The 19,783-nt window shown below is 33.4% G+C and overlaps 1 protein-coding gene across 1 annotated transcript in view; it reads left to right on the top strand.

The window, feature by feature from the left end:
- Positions 1 to 19,783, top strand: part of LOC111516192 (uncharacterized) — a 267,285-nt gene that overhangs the window by 126,329 nt on the left and 121,173 nt on the right. The window lies entirely within an intron of this gene.

The raw sequence follows: 19,783 nt of genomic DNA, 5'->3' as shown, positions 1-19,783 counted from the left end.
CAGTCTCTCAAGAAATAAGTCGATCTTAACTTCGAGATGCGCATCTTAACGTTCTAGTGAACTTTTGATATAAAGCAACCTCTCTTTTATAAATTTTCCTGCATATCAATAGTTTATAGAAAGAAAGTAGTTTCTTATCCTGGAAAACAACTTTATATCATCACAAACATTTCTGCAATGATAACACATTAATATTCAATCGATTCACCAATTTTAAAAAAATTGAGAAGAGAATACGTTTATCTTATTTTGATTGGACACTATAACAGAGTATGAACCCAACAAGAAGTAGTTAACTATTTGATCTCAAATACCCGGTTAGGCCCAAATATAAATAATATTCTTTATTCAGTAGAACACAGGATTACAAAATAAAATGAAATGTATCAAATACGCTACAACATTTCCTATGCAAACTGAAAAGGCGGAGTTCATCTTGAGCACCTGGAGTACACAAAGATGGTCTTCCACTCAACCTTTGGACAAACAGAAGAAAAGAACAAAAGATCGCAGATAACTAATAAAAATTGAGTGAAACTATAGATATATGTGCTGATTCAAATATCCGCTTTCTAGATATTAGAGGATTTCATAAATTCAAACAAATTTTTTCGAAAGGAGGAGAGTTTCATATTCTTAAAAGCATTTGGAATAGCATTGTAAGTGGTCGATACATTATAGGAAAAACTTCTCTCAAACAATGATGATTTATGGATTGGTGGTGTTATAGTACCTTTCGATCTTATATTAAGATTGTGAACGTCATTGCGGAACACAATCTTTCTATAAAGGTAGGAGGGAGTTTGGGTAGTGATTATTTTGTGATATAAGGTGGAGCAGTGAAGTTTTCGGCGAGATTTCATATTTAGCCACACGGCTTCTCGTAGCTTATGACTGATGGATTGACGCCTACGAATACCATAGATGAAACGGAGACAATAGTTTTGGATTTTGTGGATTTTTTGCATGGATGTTGCCGTAAGGCAAGAGCTATAGACTGTATCGCAATAAGTAAAAGTAGAAAAAACTAGAGACTCACAAAGCATTTTTTTTAAGATTCAAATTCAATGTGGCTCGAGATCCAAACAAAATTTTCAGTTTCCAGATACTTTTACGAATGCATTCCGATATATGCTTTTCGAATCGTAAGGAATAATCTATCCAGAGCCCAAGATTCTTCACCACATCACAAAACTGTACAGGAATGTTATTGATAGTAACACAAACATTTTTTTGGTGAAGAAGTCTGTCATTTCGCCTCCCGAACAGCATTGCCTTAGATTTGTTTGGATTCAATGAGAGAGAATGATCTTTTGGATATTTTGAAAATTCTATCAAGGTCTTCATTGATTTTCTGACAACCATTCATTATGTCTGATGGGTGGAAGGAATACATCACCTGAGTATCATCTGCATACATTTTTAGATAACAATGCGAAACAACATTTTTGAAAAATGCTGTGAAAATTACATAGAGAATTGGTCCCAAAATGGATCTCTGTGGAACCCCACATGTCAGTTCTCTTGTTTGAGAAACCCTAGTATTGAGTACAACTCGTTGCTTTCGACCACTTAGATAGCTATCAAAAAACAAAACAGATTCTTCTGAGAGTCCAGTATATCTTAGAATATGTTTCAGCGCAGAATGATTTAGGGTATTGAAAGCTTTCGGATAGTCTAAGAGAACTAGAACAGTAATCATTTCCGAGTCAGTTGCCTGGAAGATACGATCTGTCACATTCAGAATGTTCTTTTCTGAATCCAGATTGAGTATCCGGCAAAATATTATATGTTTTCAAGAATTCCACAAGTTGATCTTTTATACTTCTTTCTAATAATTTTGAGACAACGGGTAGAATGCTTATTGGTCTCAGATCTTTGAGCTCACTAACCACCTCACATTTCGGTAATGGGATCACATTAGCCAATTTCCATGGATATACTGAATATTCAATGCAGAAGTTCAAGAGGTGAGAGATATATTCAATTATGAATGGACAACATAATATGATGAATTTTATATTGAGACCGTCAGCACCTGCAGCCGTTGTTTTTACTGTCAGTAAATACTTGAAAATGTCGTTATTCTCGATTCTGCTAAAACTCCAACTTACATCGACCACTGTAGTACTGTTCAAAGTCCGAGCCTTTACCGGCAGTGGGAACTGAGTTTATGAAAAAATAATTTATGTCATTCACATCTGAAAAATGATCTGGAAAATCGTTCTTCTTTTTCTTATAATATATGTTGAGTTTTTTTAAGGTGTCCCGTGCATTATTAGCATGGCTGCTTATGTGAAAATTCAAATAGACTTTTTTCTCCCTCTCTACTGATTTATTAGTGAAATTTCTAAGGTGTTTGTATTCTTCAAAATCGCGAATTTTTTTGGTTCGTTTGAATTTTTTAAGTTTTTTATCGCGTTCTGTCATCATAATTTTAATATTGCCGGTAATCCACGATTTATGTTTTTTCCTAATGGAAGCTGTTTTGGAAGGCGCATGTAATTCCAGTGAGGTGTTCATGTTCTCATTGAAAAAAGTTACTTTTTTGTCAATGGTATCCAAGCCATAAATATGATGCCACGGAATTGACTGTAAATCAGTACATAATTGATCTTCATCAATATTTGTAAAGTCTCTGTACTCAATAATTTTGTTGCTTTCACTTTCACCAATCAGGTTGAGGGTGAAATAAACCAAATCATGGTCAGATATGTGTGTAACATGAAGAGAACTACAATTTGTAACTTGGCATTGATCTGAAACAATTATCAGGTCTAAAATAGAAGAGGTGTTCTGAAATATTCTTGTAGGAAAGTTAACTATCTGCTTCAACCCAGTAATTCATTCAACTTCCGAACAGAAAAACTATTGAAATTTGCGAAATCCACATTGAAATCGCCCATATAGATGATTTCATCAAATTGAGGTACAACTGATATCAAACTGTTTTCAAATTCATTGAGAAAATTTGTCAGGTTCAATTTAGGCGGCTTATAAATACAACCTACCGCAAAACTCATGTTTTGCAACCTCACACTCACCCACAAATCCTCAATGTTATCATTGTTGGGAAGGTTAGAAAATTTGAGAGTGTTTTTCAAATAAATAGCCAATCCTCCTCCTCTGGTCCCTCCGCTCCTATCCCTTCGCACGACATTGTAACCAGGTAAACAAATATCTATAGTACGACAATTATTGTTCAGCCAAGTTTCACTTAGAGTGATGATATCGAAATCATTTGACAAAATTAAATTTACGAAATCATTATAATGAGCGACCAATGATCTTATATTCAGATGGCATATATTTATTTTCATATTTCTGACCTACTTACATGCCAAAAAGGCCTATGAGAGGAAAAAATCTTGTATATACATCGAAATCTAATATACCAAAAATGAACTCAAAAGGAAACCTATCAATCAATTATAATTATAGCAAAAATAAATACAATACAATCAATAAATTCAAATAATAACAAACACGAATAGTTTTTATTTCTTCGACCTCCCAGACGATCTCTTCTCTAATTTGTTGGGGTAGGAGCCGATATCTCAGCAGGAGGATTTAGTGAAGTTGCTTCCTTCAATGGGTTCGCCTTAAGTGACTCGATGGAATACGAGTTATGGTTAAAGTATAGAAGATTTTTTTTAACCTTGCTCCGGGGATCTTGAATCCGTGCTAATTTAAGTTGGTTGCTTAGAAATTTTCTGTCTCTATAATCTTCCGCAATATAGTAATTGGCAAAATATAATCCTGAATTCTTCAAGATATTTGAACTCTGGAAAATATTACTTTTCAATCTATAATTCACCAGTTCCACAACAATAGGGTCGAGGATGTTCATCATCATTTATATTTCCTATTCTATAAATATCGCGAACATTCTGTTTCCCGCAATAAATTTTTAACGTGTCATTGAATAAATTCAAAACATCAATGTACGTATTAGATTCTCCGCCACACAATCCGTACATTATCAAGTTATATTTTTTTTGTCTTCTTTCAATATTTTTCAACTGCTGACGAAGCTTTTCATTTTCTTCAATCAGTTCTACGTTCTGGATCCGATCACCATTAAACAAATTTCAGAGAAAGTTTTGAGAAAGCAGTACTGTTGATGACTTTTCTTGTTATTTTTCTCCTGGAATTGATAATCAAACTATTGTTCAGTCCAACAAGTTCTGAACGACTCCTAAAAAATAACTTTTGACTTCGTTTTTCATAACAATATAGCGTAAGGGAAATTTAAAAACGAAGCAAGAAATAAAATAATGAAAACTATTGCAACAACTTTCAATATCATTCCCTCTAGATGTAATAGATAGATTTTCGCAACTGGGCATCTATATTCTATATAACAAAATCATCAATTTGAATACAGACCGTTTCCTTTATCATGTGGTAACATTTCTATATTCTAAACCGTAACAGATACGAAGGAGATTGAATGGGGAAAAAGGGTAACTGTCATCGAGAACAATGGTCGACGAAAATGTACGGAGACTCTCGCCCTTCTCAAGTTATACGGGAAAACCGAAAATGCTGTTTTTTTAAAGAATTGTTATTTCGAAGAATATCAAAAAGTGGAAAGGAAAAATATTATTGTATCCGAAGTGTACTACGACGATGTGATAATGAATATTCGATAAAACGCTTCGTGTTAACATGGCCACCATCAACTTTTTTCTTTAAGTACGGGCCTGTCTTTTTTATTACAGATATTGATAAAGCGATAAATTCACAATCCAAGTGTATATAACATTTGATATTTTTATAGCATTTTATCTGAAATAACGACCATCATCAGTGACAACAATCAAACAGAAAAACAATTTATTTTATCATGAACTTTCGGGAAAAATGAAACCAATACGGAAAATCAAACCTGCATGGCAATCTACATTTAATGCTCGAATTGACCACCTCTTTGTTGAATGCACATGAGTTGTCGGTCTAGACAATTTCTGTGGTAATTTTCTAGCATAATAGGTGTGATACTAATACATTCATCACTTATTTTTTAATTGAGATGATCGATATATGTACTTGATCTTGGAAAAACTTCATCCTTTATGTATCCCCAGATGAAAAAATCTAAAGGAGTAAGATCTGAGGATCGAGCTGACCAGTTAATTGGTCCATTGTTTTCAATCCGTTTTCTTTGGAATATTGCATATAAATGTTCCCTTACTATTGCTGCATCATGGGGAGGAGCGCCGTTCTATCGAAAATATTGTATTTCATGGCAATTCATATAAGTAGCAATAGAGATTCATCAAATAGAAAATGAAGATACATTTCACTATTCAAATGATCATCATGAAAGAAAGGGCCAAGGAGGTTTGTTCCCACAATTCCCAAACAAACATTTATTCCGAACTTTTCTTGGAAGTTGGTTTCCCTATGTAAATGTTCATTTTATATTATTCCACCTATAATGGATATTTCCGTTAAACCAAACATTGTTGGTGAATTTTTATTCGTCCGTCCATATTATTTTTTTACAAATATTTCCAACTTCCCTATTTCTACGTCTAAACCACTTCGTACTCCCCTTCCGTAAACCTTTTCATGGAGGTGATGAACTTTGCGTATCCTGTAGCATTTATATTCGTTCTTTTTCAAAATATTTCTGGTGTATTTTACAGAAATCCACATTTGGTGGGCAATTTCTCGTAAAGAACAATCTTGATTACCATAATTTTTGTAACTGGCCAATCCTAAATTGAAAAAAAAAGATATTTTCACTATGTCAATTTCTATGTGGTAATATTTACTTACCCATAACATTTATATGATTCCTCACAATTCCAGTAACCACACATTTACTTGTTTTCTTCCCGTCGAATGCACCATAGTCCCGCAAATTTCTTTCTAATCGTCTAAACATTTAGATGTTCATTTTTCCTGCCACAGAAACCAAGCAAAGCCTACGCGATTAAGATGGTAAATGAATTGGGATGCTATTTGATCATACCGAATTATACAACAATCGAATTTTGACCAAAAACTGATATTTTCGTTACTTCCAGAATTGAGAATTATAAAATTATTACGAATTGAAATTGATTAGGGTACCAACCTGTCGAATTTAGTAGTCTGTCCGAATTATGTTTTGAAGAAATCAAAATAATTTTCAAAAGCAGTAACGACAGGACCGTAATTTAAAATTGTTGTCACGGGTAGTTATTTCAAATGAAACGCTATGAAAATATAATTTGTGAATTTATTCTTTATCAACATCTGTAATAAAAAAGACAGGCCGTATTTAAAAAAAAAGTTGATGGTCGTCATATTGATACGAAACGTTCAATCGAATATTTATCATTATGGCATCATTGTACACTTCGAATACAAACATTTCCTTCTTCCATGTTTTGATATTCTCAAAAAAAACGAAAAACAGCATTTTTTATTTTCCCATATAACTCAAGAAGGACGAGAGTCCCCGTAAATTTTCTTCTACCATTATATTGTTCCCGATGACAGTTACCTTTTTTCCCGTTTATTCGTCTTCGTATGTGTTACGGTTTAGAATATTGCAATGTTACATGATAAAAGAATCGGCCTGTATATTTCCAGGTTTTCTTTCAACTGCCTCGTTCTAATATTGAGAACATATTTTTATTTGACCTAACTTTTCCAAACGTTATCAACTTTTGTCTGGATTTAGATGTATGCACGATTCATTTCCTCCCACAACTCCAGAAGGAAATGATTTGGAGAGATTGCTTCAAGATCTTCTGGATAACTTTTCCCTATGTTAAGAATCTCGGAATTAACTCAGCTCCAACCAGAAAGTTCGTTCTTCTCGAGAAACTTTCCATACAAATCCTTCGAAATTATTCCATGCTACTGTCATATATGAGAAACCAGGCCAAGTGAATCTGAACTCGATTCTTCCAGATGATCTAGCATTCACAACATCGGAATTTTTCACGTTCTGTATATCTTTCTTTAAATCTTCTGCACCACAACTAAATTGTGTCATAGTCACAGAAGATAGCCTTCAGCTGCCATCTTGTCCTTCAATCCTCAATAAAGCCATAAGAGTTGAGTGTTCACAGGAGGTTAAAGATGATTTCACGATGTCGAATATAATTGAAACGGTGGTGGTATTTTTATTCCTATATTTCTGATATTTTGATAGAGCCGGTTTCACCGCAGCTCGACCATCAATTGGATATTCAAAATTTCAGGCGTATTCCAATCATAGATATATCTCGTCTTCAGTGTCTGAATTTCAGAATACAAAATAACTGGTTCTCTTGGTTCTTTGTTGATAGTCTTCACTGAGTTGGTTTTTTCACCAAGTATAAGTACTCGGGGTCTATCAATTTGACATGAAAATCGAGAAGGCTTCTAGTTTTTTGTATCTGTCTTACGCTATCTAGATTTCAATTACCTTCAGTAAAATTCTCCAGTTGACATTGTCTCATCCAGAGTTCCTCTGCTTTCTCGATCTCTCACAGTCAGCTCATTTGAAATATTTCGGAATGTACAGGTAGTATTATTTTTTTAGGTATCTTAGACTTTGTGCTGTTCACCCCACCAACTTCAGAAAAAAAACGACATTTGTGAATTCGGTTCTCATTTCATATATGCTCAATTCAAGGAGATCGCTATGGAAATTTTCTTTAGGCCAGTATTATTTGGGATGTCGCAAGATGAAGAAATCCAACATAATGTGAAATCTTGTTGATATTTCGTGATTTCATGATTTTTGAAATCGGTACAATGGAAACATCGTTATCACCACCAATTAGTTGTTTCATTATGAGAAACCTCAGAAGTTTTCAGAAAACTTCAAGTTCCTATCTAATTCACTGGTGTTCTTGAAAACACATTGAGTATGAAGAAATCAGTGCGAATTCTATCTTTGAATATTACTGGAGTTTTTTCTCAACACCAAACCGTTATTTTAACACTTCGACACGTGTTTCGAGGTGTTACCTCGAACAGGTGTTGTTGGGAAAAAACTCCAGTAATATTCATTACTACACCAAAGGTTCCAAACAGTACATCACAAGTACTGGAATTTGAAAAATGATATTGAAAAAAACTATTAAGTGTGTTCGGGCTATTTTCGGGTTTTTCAGCCGTGGTCTGCAGGTTTTTATGCATGGAGTTTCTCTACTACTGCGCCAGATGCTCAACCCAAACATTCAGTTCATGAGGTCGTTGGGTATGAAGTTGACGGTATAAATAAGGATTCGTATTATTCCAATATCGACAATTTTGCCGATTCACCTCTCCATTCGAATTAAACGTACATTCATCCAAAAAACACGTTTTATACAAGAAATTCTGATGCAAGCTCATCCGTTCAGTGAGACCCTCACAAAATTCGATACGTCTTTCGAAATCATTTTCGTTCAATTCATGAACTAGTCTAATCCTATATGGATGAAATTTTTACTTATGAAGGATCCTGAAAATATTTGTATGACTGATTCCTGATTCTCGAGATAACTCAGTAAGAGTACAGCAGTACAAATAGCCTAATCGTTGACAACTCCTGAACGGTTATGCTTTTTATGGTTAAGAGACCCAATTTCCATAAATTCATTCTATAATTCCGAAACGTATTTGTGTCGTACATTTCCTCCAGGATGATATCATTGAAAATAAGGGCAGCAGCTCTAGCAATATTTCCTTTCTGGTAGTACAAACTCACTATTCCAATCCGTTTTCGAAGCGTATAAATCGTTGCTTCTCAATAATTCATAAAAACAGAATAACCAATTGTAACTTCACCTGGTAGGTAATCGTTATTGTAGAATGGGACAAATACAAAATGAAGAGGATATCGAATTCAAACTTAACTAAGGAAAATAAGACTTTTTTGAAGTATACTTCACAAAATCACCTATGAAATCAAGGTAACAGATTGTACAGAAGTTCATTCAGGTGGCTCGTTTTCAACTCAAATAATTTTTAGCTTCCAAAGTATGAGCTTCAAACCATAATTGAAATCTATTTATCATGGAACATCTGATAATGCTAAACAATTGATCCATTTAAATGAAAATAGTGACATGCATATGTCAAAATGTGTCCCCCTGTATACTATAGTTGAGGTTTTGTTTTATTTTTTTCTGAAAATCATTATTCCAAAAGTTATTCAGGGTGGCTCGTTTCCAACTCAAATAATTTGTAGCTCCCGTACCATAAGCTTCAGACCATATGTTTTATACTTTTTTGAAATCTGCTCATCATGGAGTATCTGATAATGCGAAACAATATAGGGTGATCCATTTGAAAAAATTGGTGACATACTCTGGGGGTGTGATAGGGAAATTGATATCAAATATGAATATGTCAGAATGTGTCCCCCTGAATACTATGGTTGACGTTTTCTTTTATTTTTCCTGCAAATCATTGTAACAGAAGTTATTCAGCATGTCTCGTTTTAAATGGAATACACTGTAATTGAATCTTGTACGCAATGGAATCAAAATAATGTTATTGAAGAACTATTAAGTATGACCAAGCTATTTTAAGAGTTTGTTAGTTGTGGTCTGGATGTTTTTATGCTTGGCGTTTCGTCTACTACTGCGATAGACGTTATCAAAGGCAATAAGGAATTGGTTGAAGTTCTTGAGTTATTCGTATTGCAGAAACTAAAATGTTGGAATTTATCTCCGGTCTCTTATATTATAGTTGTTGGGTGGTGGCTTCGTTTCTCTCAATTGAATTAAATTATTTTGTTTTTCACATCAAAAACTTGTAGATGGATTGCTCACAAAAAAAAATTCCCAACTTACTGATTAAATTCTACGAGACAAATTTCCAATTTCTCTCTCTTGTTCTTCAAATAATTCAGAATGTAACAAATTTTCAACATTGAAAAAAATTCTGTTGATCATAAATTCATTGCATGAATCATCAGTTTCATCAATAACGTTGTCTGTTGTATTCACGTATACATACATGTGTATATACAGTGCATTTCATTTGAAACAAGCCACCCTGAATAACCTTTGGTACAATGACCTACTCGTAACTCTGAATTATTCCAAGTTCCCTACCATCGCACAAATTATGGTTATCATAATGCTTTGTCACGTTTTGTAAGATTAGGTAATGAATATTGCAATAAAGGTTCAGATTTTAATCGACAAACATCAAATACATTCAAAACCAACTTAAAAAGATTAGTAGTATAGGTGTCCGTCTATTACTGTAGTACTGCTAAATTGTTCATTTTTAATACACATTTAGTTTAAGTATGTTTCTGTATTTTCAAATGAAAAAAAGGTGAAATCCGTTCATAAATGAATAAATGATTTTCAGGAAAAATGAAAAAATTCGTCAACAATAGTATATAGGGGGACACATTTTGACATATTCACATTTGATGTTACTTTCCCTATCGCAACCCCAGAGCATATCACCAATTTTTTTTAATGAATCGACCTATATTTTTCGCATGCTCAGATGCTCCATGTTAAACGTATCTACATTCATCCGAAAAACAAATTTCATACAAGAAATTCTGATGCAAGTTGATCCGTTCAGTGAGACTGACACAAAATTCGATACGTCTACCGAAATCATCTTCGTTCAGTTCATGAACTAGTCTAATCTTATATGGATGAAATTTGTACTCATGAAGGAGACTGAAAAAATTTGTACGACTAATTCCTGATTCTCGAGATAACTTAGTAAGAGATTGCGAATTTTCCATTAGTCCAACGTGCCCTCAAACTGCAGTACAAATAACTTCATCGTTGACAACTCCTGAACAGTTATGCTTTTTATTGTTAATAGATCCAATTTCCATAAATTTGTTCGATGATTTCGAAACGTATTTGTGTCGTACATTTCTTCTTGGATGATCATCATTGAACATACGGGCAGCAGCTCTAGCACTATTTCCATTCTGGTAGTACAAACTGACTATTTCAATTCGTTCTCGAAGCGTATAAATCATTGCTTCTCAAGAATTCACAAAAACAGAAATTCCAATTGTAATCCACCTGGTAGGTAATCGTTTTAGACTGGGAGCCCGTGACAGGAATTTTGACCCCATTTTTTACAGTCTGCCTTTCTCAGAGGACATATTTACAGCCACAAGCAACATTATTATGTGTTAAATGATTTTTTCCCATGTTACACACGCTTAAACATTAACTCTAGTTTGTATAAAAAAAAAGCTTATTTGTCTACCACTCTCGTCTAAACAAGTTCGATTCTTCTGCCAATTGACAGTTTGTCTACTTAATAATTATATATTGCAAGGAAACAACGGTAGACAGTAAAACGTTGGTCAAAGTTATTACTTTTTTTCTGTAAAATAAAAAGTATTTTTCAGTTATATGAACACAATCTATTCATCTGCCGATTAACAATTTGTCTACCTAATGATAATATATATTGCAAGGAAACAATAGCAGACAGTAAAATGTCGGTAAAAATTATTACTTTTTTTAACAAATCAAAACATATTTTTCAGTTGTATAAGCAGGGTCTATTCGTCTGCCATTAATTTTTCTCTGTATTTTCAATACTGTAGTTTATATCTTACCAAGTTTTATACGGTAAAAAATGGTTCAGAGACACTGTAAAAAATTGTTAATTAACTTATGCCTATAAATTATTAATACACCGGCAAACCGTCTGCCTTGTGAAAATTCGTTCATTTCATGCTACTGTTAGTCTACGCTCTGCTTGGCAGACGGTAAAAAATTGATTTTAGTTAACCATTTTTTTGGTTAAATAAAAAATGCGTGCTTGAGCCGGAACACCATGTAACCGTCTGCCAATTATTTTTTTGTGGGTTGCGTAACCTAGCCTTCCGGTCGCATGGACGACAGATGGTAAAATGTCGGTCAAAGAAGCTTTTTTTATGCAAACTAGAGTTAATGTTTAGCCTGTGTAACATGGGAAAACAATTCGTTAAACGCTTGTGGGTAAATATGTCCTCTGAAAAAGGCAGGGTCAAAATTTCTGTCACGGGCTCCCGGTCTATTATTATAGAATGAGACAAATACAAAATGGAGAGAATATCGAATTCAAACTTAACAAGGCAAAATGAGACTTTTTTGAAGTATACTTCACAAAAACACATATGAAAACTAGGTAACAGATTGTACAGAAGTTCATTCAGGGTGACTCGTTTTCAAATCAAATAATTTTTAGCTTCTACACTATGAGTTTTAGACCATAATTAATTCTGTATACTATTGTTGAGGTGTTTTTTATTTTTCCTGCAAATCATTGTACCAAAAGTTATTCAGCATGGCTCGTTTCAAATGGAATACACTGTATTTGAATCTTGTTCGCAATGGAATTTAAAAAATGTTATTGAAAAACTATTAAGTATGACCAAGCTCTTTTAAGGTTTTTATAGCCGTGGTCTGCAGGTTTTTATGCCTGCCATTTCGTCTACTGCGTGTTAGGAATCACGCGTTGAAAGGTAAGACCTCGTTAATTCTTAGCTCGCAAAAGTTTCGACTTCTGAGGGTTGTCGTTTGTAGAGGTGCGACAGCTGGTTAACGGAAAAATAGATTTTAAACAGACAGATTCGCATTGCAGAAACTTAAATAATGAAATCTCAAATAATCTCCGGTCTCTTGTATCATAGTTGTTGGGCGGTGGCTTCGATTCTCTTAATTAAATTAAATAATTTTGTTTTTCACATCAAAAACTTGAAGATGGATTGCTCACAAAAAAATATCCCCACCTCACTGATTGAATTCTGCGAAACGAATTTCCAATTAACAAATTTTCAAAATTAAACAAAATTCTGTTGATCAAGAATTCACTGAAGGCAATATTAGCTTCATCATTAACGTTGTCTGCTGATTTCACGTATGTATACATGTGTATATATAGAGGATCTGACAAACTAATTGTAGATGTCGAAACTAGTTGTTAATCAACGATTTCATTTGAATTGTATGAACTGAAGTGGAAATCATCAACCGCCCGCGGTAATAAGCTTTTGAGCCAGTCAATTGAAATAACTATAATCCGATTATGCGAAAGCAATGTTGTATCATCAATTTCGATGAATGTGTATTTTGTGCGATACCAAAATATAACTAACTGGCGGCTTTTCGTCGAACAAAACTTGCCGAATAATAGAAAATAATGAATAGTGGCGTGGGGCGTCACATTAACCTGCATTAAATTGGTCGGTGCCGAATATAAATCATCTATTTTGGTGTTCTTCTGAATGGATACATCATCAGGTGCGGTATTGGGAGTGGCGATTTAATATACAAGTTATCCCGGCCAGCAGAAAAGAGTTTCATAGCCGGAATATTCCACGTAATTAATAATAGTCATAACAGATTTGGCTTATTATTTTTTATATTTATTTCACAATTTCCTTATAAGCATCAATAATTTTTCAACTCTGGATCTATTGACAGGATTCCAGATCGAAATCTGGAATTCTGATGTATCCACAAATATATATATATATATATATATATATATATATATATATATATATATATATATATATATATATATATATATATATATATATTTACAAACTCTACCTTTAAATTACATAATCAATGAAAAAAATGATATTTATATAATTAGTTTGCTCCAGATGGTTAACGTTTCAGAAAATAATCCACTTCCGTCCTTTGACAAACTATGGAATAAGACACAATGTGTCATATTCGATATTTTACTTGAATACTTATACAGGATGTTTTCCGATAATTCTATTTAAGCTTATATTTCCATTTGAAAAAGCAACCAATTACGATCTATTCACACATAGACAGTTGAAGTTCATACACTTGGTACCTGTTAGAAGAATACGTAGATTGGAGTAGATTGGAGGACAGGTTAGCTAACTCGGAATATAATAATCAACAAAATTAATATAAATGAAACAATTCTATATACATACATAATTCGAACTGAACAAAAAGAAATTTTTCAATTTTCATCATGAATATATTTTAACAGTTCGCTCTTGAAAAATCTGCAATGATAGAGTAGATTTAATTGAATCAGGTAAATCATTGAATTGTACAAAATCTTTGAAAAATAAACTGCTCATACTATTTCTTGTATTTGTTCTATTTATATGAAAGTGACTGTTGTGCTAAGTAGAATGGTAATGAATGTCCTTATTGAAAGTTATTATTAATAGGAAGTATGGTGATGTCATTTTATTATTTTATAAATGAAAACCATGGAACAATAGAATAATCTTTTGGATACTGAGAGCCATTGTAGAGCAGATAGCATGGTAGAAATTGGTATAGTCTATCCATTCCCAATTGGAACGGCAATAAAAATAGGAGCACTACGAGGGGTGTTCATAATCACTGCCCGGCAAATGGGAAATGTATATACTACCAGTGCTTTTATGTTCAAAGCGTCCCTGGTACAGTCATAAACATTTCTGGTCTGTGGCCCCTAGTCGCCCAGATAGTTAGTAAACGTGCTATCAAATGTATTTGAGGAATAAAGGCTAGGCTAGCTGGACTGGCTGAAAAACAAGTATTTGTCCGTTTCACAATGTTTCTTCATCAGTGCCGTGTGTTCGTGGGGTTAGGTGAGGTAGTAAGTGGTTTTGCAAGCCGATTTTTGAAAACTTTTTTCAGAAATCAATTACCCTAACACCAAACTGATATTTTTGCACTCGACGCGCGTTTCGCTAACAAGGTTAGCATCTTCAGGAGAAGCAAGTTGATACTGAATCTAAAGACAGCTGTATATGTACCTAAAGTTTTTTGGTCCGATGTGGACTTTGTTTGTTAAATGATGATCATCCTAATTGATTTTTCGGTAATTAACTAGTGGAACCACTACCTGCAAATTAATTTGTCAACAATAGATTAAAAAGTAGTGATTATCATTGCTTTAGTTTTTTTTAACGTTAGGTTTAATTTTTTTGGTTTTCAGATACTTTCCTACTTTCTCTATAACCTTATTCATTCTGCCAGCAGTTTCTTATAAATCTACTCCAGTACAGGCCAATAAGGAATCATCTGCAAATAAGTTGATGAACTCACAGTCTGTAAATGATTGTATTTCACCCAGATACAGAATGAATAATAGGGGACCAAGCACACTACCTTGTGGTACTCCTATGTGATTTGTTATATATGAAGATTTTGAAACATGTTTCAGTATTTCCGATTCTATTATCTGTCTTCTCTTCATAGATTCACGATTATTATTTTTCTCACATCTAGAATTCTTGTAGTTTCTCTTATACAACTTCATCGATAGAAACAAGATTTATCATAAAGACACTCTAATCCTTTCAACCGTGTTCTCGTTTTTGTTCATGTCGAAAGTATCGGTATTTTCGAAAGTTGCTGTTACATTATATCTGTAACCGATTCACTACAATTTTTTGGACAACCGGTAACATGAGAAATGCCGTTAGTTATCAACACGTGTGTTGTTTTTAGGTTTGTGATGATAATGTGATCTGCACATTTGAATTAAACTTTTCACCAATTTCACCAATTTCAAATATGCACTTTCCTCTCTTACATGGATTCAATCGTGGGTTCTTTTTTTTCTCAATTTGATAAGTATCATCTAGAAATATATATATGTACTCTTGTGACAAGTACTTATCTGAAGAAAAATCATACTGATATATATCTCCACTATAAATCTAATATTCAAGATGGTGTCAAATAAGGTATGGTAAGATATTTTTCTATGATAGAGCTGAGATAGTTTGCAAATCAATTCGTAATTTGAAAGAGGAAATAAGTAATATTCAATATATCATTCAAGCTGACTAAGTGAATATTTAAATCAACTCATGAGTGAATTTGTTTCAGAAGAATCTTCCAGAAAATTCATTTCAATATTCATCACTTGCAAATAATATTCCATATCAATAAATGAAAAATGAATTCAACAATGCACTGCCAGGTTACTGAGCATTGAAATAACACTAACTTTGACTAACTTCCTATTTTTCTTGGAACTGAATTTCCCCAAAATTAACTCTACTGAGTAGGATTGTTTGACATGCACAAACTTTCAATGAATTCATTCAGAAACTGTTTATTAGTTGAATAATATTTTTTTCAAGTTGCAACTTTGTCGTTGGAAATTTTCCGGGTATAATTTGAAGAAAATGTGTTGATTCTTGATCTTTTTTATTCATATTTTATCCAGCTGCTCGAATTGTTTCATCAATATCTCTTTTTCTCTTCTTTTTTTTTTCTTCCAGTTCTTCTCTTCTTCTTTTCTGTTCTTATCTTTCGTATCTTTTCTTTTTGGTTCATTCTTTTTTTCATTGGTTTCCTTTCTTGTTCCTTGAACTGTTCCTAGGTTCATTCACTCCAGAAATTCTAGGATATCTACTGATGTTATTATCTTCTTGTAATTATTCACCCATTTATTCACTGCGTTTATCTTCTTTCTTCAGTACCACTTACTTCGATCCGGAAGATGGTATCCAATGAGTGGCACACTATTGATTTACTTTTTCACCTAATGCATCCGAATACAAATAATCAAAATAGTAGTATTTCTCTTCTTCTAGCTCGCTCAGTTGATAGGCAATATGATTTTGAAATCCGTCTCATTTGCGCATAAGCCATATTCCTTCGAGTCTCACCCATCATTTCTCAGTTACTTCTTTACACAATAAATCACCATTATACCTTTTTTTGTAAGTATTGCGAAAGTTATAAACATATTCTGTGCGGTATAAGTGCCTAATTGCAGCTAGTCGATAACTAATACGACAGCCTCGTTTCCTTAGTGCGACAACTTGAGAATGTCAATTATGTTTACATATGGCGACTACAAAATTTCGGAAAAAAAAACTATACGTGATAGAAACATGTTATTTTCATGTAATTCAATACTTGTCATGCACTGTTTGGAACCTTTGATGCAGTAGTGACTATTACTGGAGTTTTTTTTCCAACATCAAAGCGTTTGGTATTGGAATTGAACTCAGAGTAATATTCACATAATTCAGTGATCATATATGGAAGTAGCTTTTTTGAAAGGACTTTTTTACACTTTTATTTTATTGAAATTTTCATGCGTGACCTAGGCATGCACATATCTTTGTGGAGAGTTCATCTAGAACTTGATTAAATTTCTTCCTCTCGTCAGGAGTTGCCCACATTTTTTCATAAAAATGGAGATGTAGAAGCCATTTTTCTCGTAGAAGTTCCTGTTTCATACAGTGGCATCTGTTTCATTCTACAAGGTTTTATGAAATAACTACCATAAAACGATAATATTTTTTCATTGTGAATTCTATATTTGAATTTCGACATCTTAACTAATTTCTCTGTATGCTTCTAACAGTATATATTACATTCCGATGATATAGACATCAAAGCAGCGTTACTGTATGGGAAACGGCACCAATAACCAATCAAGGATGTGCAAGCATACTTTGCATATATTGCTAATAAACGTGGCATTTGATTATTAGCAATCGGACTGTTGTTCAGTATTGATCGAGGATTGTCCTTTCTAATCGACATTACGTTTATCTTGACATTGATGATTGATAGGGGCACTAATTTTGACTACATACCTAAATGTATCATTATTCATCTCGTATTTGTTGACATTAGTGGGTATTGTTCGCTTTAAAGATACATCAAAACGAACACATATTTTTTTGAAAACTGTTCATCCTTGTAAGATTGGAAGCTGAATCCTTTCACAGTTATCAGATTCTGACGTTCCTTTTTCAACACAAATGTTCGTTAATGTATTCTACTTAGGTGTTATTGTTGAATTTCGTAAATTCAATAATTTCGTATTTATAGTAGTGATCTTAAGATCAACAATATTAATAATCTTCATTGAGTGTTTTCTTTTTATGTGATCGACTATTGTGAGAATATATGTTTGTTTCATCCTAATCATATGCATTAGTCTGTTTTTTACATAAAAAAAGAGAAATGAATTTTCCTATGTTTTTTACCACTTTTATTTGTAACTAACGTTACTGCAGTTTCGTCCTATGCAGGACATTTTCAAACTTATACATTTGATGTATATATTCAATATACATTTCATACATACGATGTATAAGTTTCAAAATGTCACTATAGGACGAAACTGCAGTAACGTTAGTTACAAATAAAAGTGGTAGAAACATAAAAAGTTTCATTTCTCATTTTTCATGATGATTTCCCACCACATAGTAACGGCTACATCCATCAATTCATTTGTTTGCACTCTGTTTGCACTCATCACTCCCGTGATGAAAAAAAAAATGAAATTTCAGCATTGTTAGGGATTTGTGGCATCTCGAATCGCTTCATTTCACTGCTACGTTTATGAAAATATATTTTATCAATAACATATCGACAGTCACTTCCATTCGAAAACTAGATTCATTTTTCATAGTTTATTTTCGAAAAAACTTGAAAATATGCTGTGGCATAAAACTGATCTCCTGTAAAATATTTCTTTAATGTCTCCAAAATAGCTTGGTGCAGTTATGATTTTGATTATGACTATCTATCATTTGATGAAATACAAGAGGTTGTCTTCATTTTCGTTTGCTTTCAGTTCCCTTCATTATCATTTCTTTTTCGAAACTTAAGAATGTCTGCTGACGGTAAACTTATCCTCATATCTAGTTCCAGTAGTTTCTGAATGATACCATTTTGTAGTGATAGTTATATAAATCACATGAAATTATTTTGATGAATAATTTTATCTATTCTGGCAACACACTTTCATTCTGCATGAAACGATGTGATTAAACCAAACCGAAATTCGCAATTTTTTCTTTTTACTACTCTTTACTTCATACAAACGAATTCCCACTGCTCTATTCCATATATAATGCAAAACATGACTGTTTCTTAAATCATTAGCATTCAATCATTTTGAATAATTATTTCACTCTGACATGAAATTGGCATTGGGAGCAAAAATCTAGAGAAAATCAAATGACATGGCGGAAAACAAATGTTTGTTAGAAATTGGTCATAGTTAATTGAAATTATGAATGGACTGACCCGTTACTCAATGAAAATCAACATCATTATGATTGAACAATTTTCACAAAAATGTGTGTGAATTTTTCTCAATCATCATCATGATGATTACATTACAAAGATCCGTGATGCATGAATATTGTTACGTTTTTCCCCGTGGATTTACCAATAATTAATCACGCTGAAAAATAATCAAACTCAACTTCATTTCACTTCAAATACAATGAACACTTCAACTAAAACTTCAACTATCATTCAAATGTCTATCGCCTCATTAAATCGCTCCGCGTATCGCACTATAACTTCCAATTGACTGGCGCTTATATTTGGCAATCTTGGCGTTGGAACATTCCTCGGAATTCCATCGAAGCCGGTAGCATTATTCCTACTACATCTAGAACGGCAGCGAACATCGAATATTCGCGCGCACTTAACTATGTTGATTTCTGGCTACCAGTGGCAGCCAGCGTTATTTTCTTTAGGACATGATTTACAACAGTACCCCCTTCCCTGAGGTTGTTCACTCCGAACAACATTCCAAGAGGGGATATCACGACCCATGTAAGGACTCATCCTCTCTATATGGACAACTTCAGGCTTGCTTCTGGGTGACAATTGGATTCTATAAACCAGATTCTATACCCTTCTTGGTTACCTTGCTATGGTCTCTTCAATTTGAGACACAAATCTTTTCGACGTTGGGGTTGGTAGGGCCACACCGCATCCCCTTCCTAGAAGCTCACCGGCAGCGATTTTTTGTCAAATCTTAACATCATCCTGTCGCTGGAGAGTCCTAATTTGGATCTGGCAAAATTTTGTATAATTTCCATTCTCACCTTCAG

Source organism: Leptinotarsa decemlineata, unplaced genomic scaffold, assembly GCF_025532065.1.
Source record: "Leptinotarsa decemlineata unplaced genomic scaffold, Ldec_3_MD MMD2_tig00026282_RagTag_RagTag, whole genome shotgun sequence".
Taxonomy (NCBI): Eukaryota; Metazoa; Arthropoda; class Insecta; order Coleoptera; family Chrysomelidae; genus Leptinotarsa; species Leptinotarsa decemlineata.
The sequence above is the reverse complement of the archived record's forward strand: the minus strand, read 5'-3'. Positions and strand labels throughout refer to the sequence as shown.